The 7,783-nt window shown below is 37.1% G+C and overlaps 1 protein-coding gene across 2 annotated transcripts in view; it reads right to left on the reverse strand.

The window, feature by feature from the left end:
- Nucleotides 1–6,088: 6,088 nt before the first annotated feature.
- The window catches only part of LOC144957731 (uncharacterized), an 88,106-nt gene continuing 86,411 nt past the window's right edge, over nucleotides 6,089–7,783 (reverse strand). For both annotated transcript variants that reach the window (XM_078889115.1, XM_078889116.1), the window contains exon 16: nucleotides 6,089–7,783. This exon is cut by the window's right edge and continues 161 nt beyond it. The gene's annotated coding sequence lies outside the window, so the exon portion shown is untranslated.

Raw genomic sequence — 7,783 nt, forward strand, 5'->3', positions numbered from 1 at the left:
CACTCTCTTTCTCTCTGTCTCTCTTTCTCTCTCTCTTTCTCTCAACCTCTTTCTTTCTCTCACTTTCTCCCTCTCTCTCTCTCTCTGTCTCTCTCTCTCTCTCTCTCTCTCACTCTCTCTCTCTCTCTCTCTCTCTCTCTCTCTCTCTCTACCTATCTGTCTATCTCTTTCTTCTCTTCTACTCACACACCACACTCACACACACACACACACACACACTCTCTTTCTCTCTGTCTCTCTTTCTCTCTCTCTTTCTTCAACCTCTTCTTTCTCACTTTCTCCCTCTCTCTCTCTCTCTCTCTGTCTCTCTCACTCTCTCTCACTCTCTCTCTCTCTCTCTCTCTCTCTCTCTCTCTCTCTCTCTCTCTCTACTTGTCTGTCACTCAGGTCGTTGTTATTGTTTTTATGTCATCGCGTTTATTCTCACTAAACAGTATTATCCAGACTATAAACGTTTACGGTTACACATAGTTTTGTGTGTTGGTCCGTTATATTATTTCCGGATGTCAATGTCGCGAGCTTTTTAGCCAAGCGCATACTATCTATAAAGTTTGCGTTAGTGTTCGGGATGCTTTGGAAAGATAGTATGAAACTGAACTACGATAACAATAAATGCCCGATCAAACTTCCTGAAACAATGACTGGCATCTGTCAAGCACCTTCTGTTGCTTTTGTCATTTTTGAATTGGTAATTATGCTGTATTTTATTCTTTTGTTTTAGTTTGAAAAATAACTATTTAAAAAAAACTGCTGATATTCCTAATGTTTTGTTAAATTAATAATATTATACATTTCAGCTATAACTCCTTAAAAGTCAGCATTGTTTCTATCGCAATCATAATTATGCTTTAAGTTTCAAATTTCCCATCTCGCATAGTAGCACAAAAACAACAAAATATAAGAGTGTATCAGACATTTATTACTATTCTAATTCAAAATCGATTGCTTTATTTTTTTAATGAATTAATTTATCCGTCTGTTTCACCCTTAAGCCGGGGTCTCAAGAAAACAGGAGTGATTCGGTACACACTGAGCAACCACAATGGGCTACCGCTATAATTAGTACCTATTAAATTATCAATGATAAGAGTGTAAAAATAATATCTTTGTTCTGTCGCAGTCTGAAAAAAAAAACATGAATTTATCATTTTGGCTAGAAAACTCATCCTCCAAATATCGATCGATTAAATTGACAAAAACTCTCAAACCTGAGACTTCGCGAAGTCTTCTATAAAGTACATAGTCTGAGAATATTTGCTAAGATGAGGGTCGTTTTAATCGATCAATATTTAATTTGAAGGACGAGTTTTCCGACCAAAATCTTAAATACGTGTTTGTTTATTTTTTTATTAAGATTTCGACAAGGTCGTGAGTTTCTATGGACGCAAAATGAGCTTCAGTTGATGTGCTAATTCATGTAAAATACCAATCTACTACAAGCTGTGGACTGTAAAAAGAAATGTATAACAATGACTATAACAGCTTCAAAAAAAGAACAAAGTACCAAACATGGAATTTTTGGGAACAAAATTCCTCTTCAGCAATAAGTCGTTAATACATCAAGTCATATCGGGCAGACGGCAGAGACGTTTTCGGCATGTCGATTATTTTTTTTTTTTTTTTTTTTTTTTTGGTGACTCGTTCCCAATGTCGCGCAGTAGCGTTGGGAACATGTTCGAAATTACAAACACGTTGGGAACACGTTCGAAATTACAAACACATTGGGAATATGTTCGAAATTAACACATTGGGAACATGTTCGAAATTATAAACACATTGGGAACATGTTTGAGATGACAAACACGTTGAGAACATGTTCGAAATTACAAATAGATTGGGAACGTGTCCGAAATTACAAACAGATTGGGAATATGTTCGAAATTATAAACACATTGGGAACATGTTCGAAATTATAAACACATTGGGAAAATGTTCGAAATTACAAACACATTGGGAACATGTTCGGAATTAGAAACACATTGGGAAAATGTTCGAAATTACAAACACATTGGGAACATGTTCGAAATTATAAACACATTGGGAAAATGTTCGAAATTACAAACACATTGGGAACATGTTCGAAATTAGAAACACATTTAAGAACATGTTCGGAATTACAAACACATTGAGAAAATGTTCGTAATTACAAACACGTTGGGAACATGTTCGAAATTATAAACCCGTTTGGGAACGTGTTCGAAATTACAACCAAATTGGGAACATTTTCGAAATTAAAAATGGTTTGCATCCGATTGTCGACATCACTTGGAGAGATGGGGGGCTGGGCTTTCGGTTTTACCAAAATTTCCAGGTGGAACCATTTTTGGTTGCTGTGAGCGTTTTTAAAGAGGAAGTGACGTCACGACTTTGGAACCCTATTCATACATGAATCAAAACTCAACGCGGAACAAGTCACAACCCTTGGATTGCCTGACAGTGTCATGTGTCCGTCCTTGGAAGTATCGCTAATAGGATGCAATAGTCTGATGACACGTCCGCCCAGCAACGAGCAGCTTGGTTCTAAACAAACAAAATCGGTAATTTTTATTCTTCATGCTGGCTAGAACTTTATCACATATCATGTGATCAGAATGTATTAAAGTCAAAACATGATTAGATTTATATTTTATTCTCCTCTGGATACACTTTTATGCTGCGTTGGAGATGTATTTGTGACCCCTCGTCTCAAAACGGTATTATGTCGAGATGGACCAGATGCTAAAAAGTCAAATTATAGTTAAACTAGTTTAAAATATGAACTTTGGTATTTTAGCTCAGTAAAATATGATATTCCTTCTCCTCTATAAAGCATATGAACTCAACGTAAGCCTGATATTTCGGGCTACAAATTCCATTTTCAGCATCTTAATTATCCCGACTTAATACCGTTTTGAGACCAGGGGTCACATTTCATAAGGGCGTCCGCCATTGTTCCGATAGTTTAGAACCAGTTACTAAGTTACTATGCGTCAATACGAGGGAAGTGGCGTCACGACTATTGAAGCCTATTTGTCAAAGGACTGTTTTTAGGGATTTTACGGCACTTGCGACACAATTAGGTCATTTCAACAACAGTATAAAGGAAGATGATAGAAGAGTTGTAGATATGAAGTTAAAAGCACTGAAGAAAATGAGAGGCAAAGGGGACTGGTTAAATAGAGAACAGAAAATTCCATGAGCAATCCGTTGATTTGCAATTCTTGACATCGCCTAAAAGTCTCTTCCAGGCACAGGCAAATGATACCACGATTGAAAGAATCAATCAAATGTTTACAAAGTACAAGTTACTAAATTCAAAACTAGTAATCATAATATAACATAAACAAATAAAATTCCCTTTATTCATCCCATGTGGGGAAATTTGTCTCTAGGGTCTATTCCAATGGAAGACTAGAATAACCTAGGCGTCAGCCGCACTGCAGCGCCGCAAATTGAGCTTGGGTGAGGTGGCTTGCTCAAGGCCACACAGCGCAGCGGCGGGTGATCGAACGTTGGATAGTAAAAAGTTCTAGAATTACAATTAAACCGCCCAAGAAAAGATAAGACAAAGATGAATTGGTTCAAATAGGAAACAGGTGTAGATTCCAAGAGCACAATATCAACGTACTTAGTCTGAGATCACTAAAAGTCTCACCCAGACACAAGCACAAGTCCCCACTAAGAGGAATACACTCAAATGCTTACAAATCATAATACGTGAACAAAACATAATACAGTGCTTTACAGAGAGATGATTTACAAGAAAAAAAATATCATCTCCCAAAACCCTAACTATAAATTTGACTGTTTCCCTCCTAGCTCGGGTATCCGGCCAGGGCCAGGACAAAATCAAGTAATCTCATCCCAATACCAAGACAGAAAGCATGTTGGAAAACAGATATAAGGGGATAGAAGACACAGTATGTACCTCCCTGCGCATATGGGAGGTCAGGAACCCCACCCAGTGGGAAGTCAGATGACCCCACCCAGAATCAATATTAAGCCTTAAATGAGATACGACAATAATTAATCTTAAAATTTTTATTTCTTTTAATAAAAGATAAATTTGTTAATTTTGTTCATTTATATGGTAATAAATAGACAATTATAAACATTGTATGTTACAAATGTAGAGTACATCAATTTGATGAATGATATGTTAGTTGGGGTATACAAATATTAATATCATGATATTAACTAATAATAATATTGCACTTGGTTGATCAACGGTTGGTTACATCTCTCTCTCTCTCTCTCTCTCTCTCTCTCTCTCTCTCTCTCTCTCTCTCTCTCTCTCTCTCTCTCTCTCTCTCTCTCTCTCTCTAGCTCGTTCGCTCGCTCTCCTCTGTCTTCTTTTGGGTCGCTTTTTTTTCTCTTGATCTCAATCTATCCATCCATCTCTCATATTCTCTGCACACGCGTACACAAATACATACTCTTGTTCTTAAAATGGTCTTTTCCATTCACAAAACAGAGGAAAATGAAAATATGATGATCATCATGATTATAGACAGCTCAAATAATTATCCTCTTAATTATTTTCTTTTCTTGACTCGACTCAGTTGAGAATAAATCACTCGCTATAGATAGTATGCAGATGACGTCACTCAGGCCTTTGTTATTGTTTTTGCCATCCGCGTTTGTGAGTTGTTCTCACTAAACTGTATTAACCAGACGATAAAAGTTCATGGTTACACAGAGTTTGTGTGTTGGTCCGTTATACTTCCGGATGGCAATGTTGTGAACTCCTTGGCCAACCGCATTCTATCTATAGATAGTATGCGCTTGGCTAAGAAGCTCACAACATTGCCATCCGAAAGTATAACAGACCAACACACAATTTTATGTGTAACCATGAATTTTATAGTCTGGTTCAGACAGTTTAGTGAGAAGTACTCATAAACACGGATGGCAAAAACAATAACAAAGACACGAGTGACGTCATATTCGTTCTATCTATAGGCATTCAGATGTTGTAAGTACTAGTAGTCCTTCAGAGCCATTAGGTTCATGAAGCAGGAGTTTATCCCTGTTTCCATAGCATGAAACGAACAATAGCAATTGCTTGTTATTTTCTAGATAGGACGCTAGTCTATCGCAAAGTACTTTCCGCCAAATCTCAGCTACCCATTCACTGCTGGGTGGAGCAAGGGGGGGGTAGAAAAAAAAGCTCCACTCCACTCGGGATCGATCTTGGTCCCTATGCGTGTGAAGCGAGTGCTCTACCAACTGAGCTATCGGGACCCCCGTGGATGTTGTCAGAGTCACAATACAATATTGTGGGGGGTGGGGGGGGGGAAGAGGGGAGGGCGCTTTTCTGGCGCCTTATTAAGTATGAAGTGGAAACTCAGTAATCTGACTAACTGCACGGGAGGAATAGGATTGAAGATACTCACTCGTAAATTTGAATAAAATCGAGAGGACATTTTATCCTATCCACAGTTTTGATCAAGCTTAAAGGTAAAAGAGGGTGAGGTGGGCGAGTAGTTAAGGCATTGTACTGTGATCCAGAAGGTCCCGGGTTCGAGCCTCGCTACATACACATTCGTTTTTATTCACTTGAACAAGATAATTTACCCAAAACTTGCTCTGTTTTGGACAACATGGTGGGCGCTTCCTGGTGACATCGGAGGTTTATTTGATAGATTATTTATATTCCATCACGGAATGCTGAGCGTATTTTTTTTAAAGATATGTTGGAGAGAATTTAACAGATTCAAAAAATAATGGTATGCGTTTATGAAAAATAGTTTCCAATCCTGCCAGCCAGTTCAATCGTGCAATCACAAAAAGCTATGTATGTGTAACTTTAAACTTTAATAATCTGAATGAGAGAATTGAGAGAGTATTTATCATAAAACTTGCGGTCTATAAGCAATAACAAAGAGCCGAGTGACGTCATCATCATTCATCCTATACTGTAAAGCGCATTAAAAACGTGAAAATGTGTTAATTTTTTTATTTCATTATATTTCGGGAATAGTAAAAACAATATTGAATGAATCAAAATACATGTATTAATAATAATAATAATAATAATAATAATAATAATAATAATAATAATAATAATAATAATAATAATAATAATAATAATATAGCACTTGTATGACGAGGGCATGCTCTATGCGCTTAATGATTGGTGCTATTCGTTTAAGTAAAATACTTACATGTTTATGGTCTGATTAATATAAAACAAATGAAGGTGACGTCACTCGACTTCTTTGAAGTTTTGGTGATTGGTTCTCACTAAAGTCCCTGTCTATAGTCTGTCTGATTGATACAATTTTAAAATGGCTGGCTAAAAACAATACAAAGACCCGAGTGACGTCAATTTCGTTCTTTCAATACACTTGTTGTGTATTTGTATGATTGATATAGCGGGCAGAAAAGGTATATATTTTATTTAAACACATACCATCAATACACAAATGCCATGTTTAACGACTTGACCTTGAACACCCACATAGGGAAGGAGCTTCTAAGATTCATGTCTCCATTTGGTTTTTTTTTCATTTTTTTCCGGAGTAACCCCAAGTTTCATATATTATAATGTGTCTATAAATTCAATCTGCAGCATCTAGTCCCGACATAATACCCGTTTTGAGGCGAAGAGTCACATTTGTCGTCTATATATATATAGTATGCGATTGGCTAAGAAGCTCACAACATTGCCATCCGGAAGTTTAACGGACCAACACACAAAACTCTTTGTAACCATGACCTTTTATAGTCTGGTTAATACAGTTTAGTTAATTAATTTATTAAATTATTAATTTAATCACTCATAAACATGGATGGCAAAAAAACAATAACAAATACCCGAGTGACGTCAACTTCGAACTATCTATAGATAGAATGAAGTTGACGTCACTCAAGTCTATTTTATTGGGGGTTGTTTTGCCATCCACGTTTATGAGTAGTTCTCATTAAACTGTATTAACCAGACATTAAACGTTTAAGGTTACAAATTGTTTTGTGTATTGGTCCGTGGTACTTCCGGATGGCAATGGTGTGAGCTTCTTAGCCAAGCGCACACTATCTATAAGATGACATTGGAGTTTGAGTTAGTCTATGTATGAATATCCGATTACGGAACAGGTAGTCATATATATATAATGTGGAAGTCTTGTTTGTGGCGCTGATGACGGAGGCTGTCGCGGTGTAAGCGGCTTGTATTTACCGTCAAGTGACATTGAGTTTGGTCAGTCACTGGATGGGTGACAGAGGTCACAAAATTGAACTCTTGCCCTGTCTTTCTGTCACTGTCATGGGGTGATGAGTGAGGCACTTTACAATTTAAACACATAATCACACTCGATTCGGATGTGAATACGTTCTTATAGGGGTTTTGGGTTGTAGTTCTTTTTAACTGAAGTAAATAGTTCAACAGTGCTAGAACTTACAGAAAGAGCAGTTTGTATGGAACAGAAATATGGCTTCGTGGTCTGCTGCTTGGAAAAAAAAAAGATGGAAAATTGTGAAGGGGCATTATTTGTGGTTGGTATGAAACAGTGAGAATGCTGCAGTATGACGAAAAAATATACGCATTTTTAGAAGTCCTTTTTTTTCATTCATTGAAATCAGCCCTAAAGTTCCATCATCATAAGGCAGTTTAGCAGCAAATGTCTTATACCTCCATAGCAACAACCACTCTCTTTTCAAGCCAGTTTGGATCGGAGAGTGAAAGTTACCGTTTCTCAAACGTTTCGATTTCTTCCTTCGTCCGTTTCCAATCTGATCCATTTTTTTGTTGAGTGCATCGACAATGAATGGCGATTTACACATCAGCACGTTGATTGCTTGA

The sequence above is a fragment of the Berghia stephanieae genome, chromosome 12 (assembly GCF_034508935.2).
Source record: "Berghia stephanieae isolate SIO BIC M18660-M18661 chromosome 12, UCSD_Bste_1.3, whole genome shotgun sequence".
Lineage (NCBI taxonomy): Eukaryota > Metazoa > Mollusca > Gastropoda > Nudibranchia > Aeolidiidae > Berghia > Berghia stephanieae.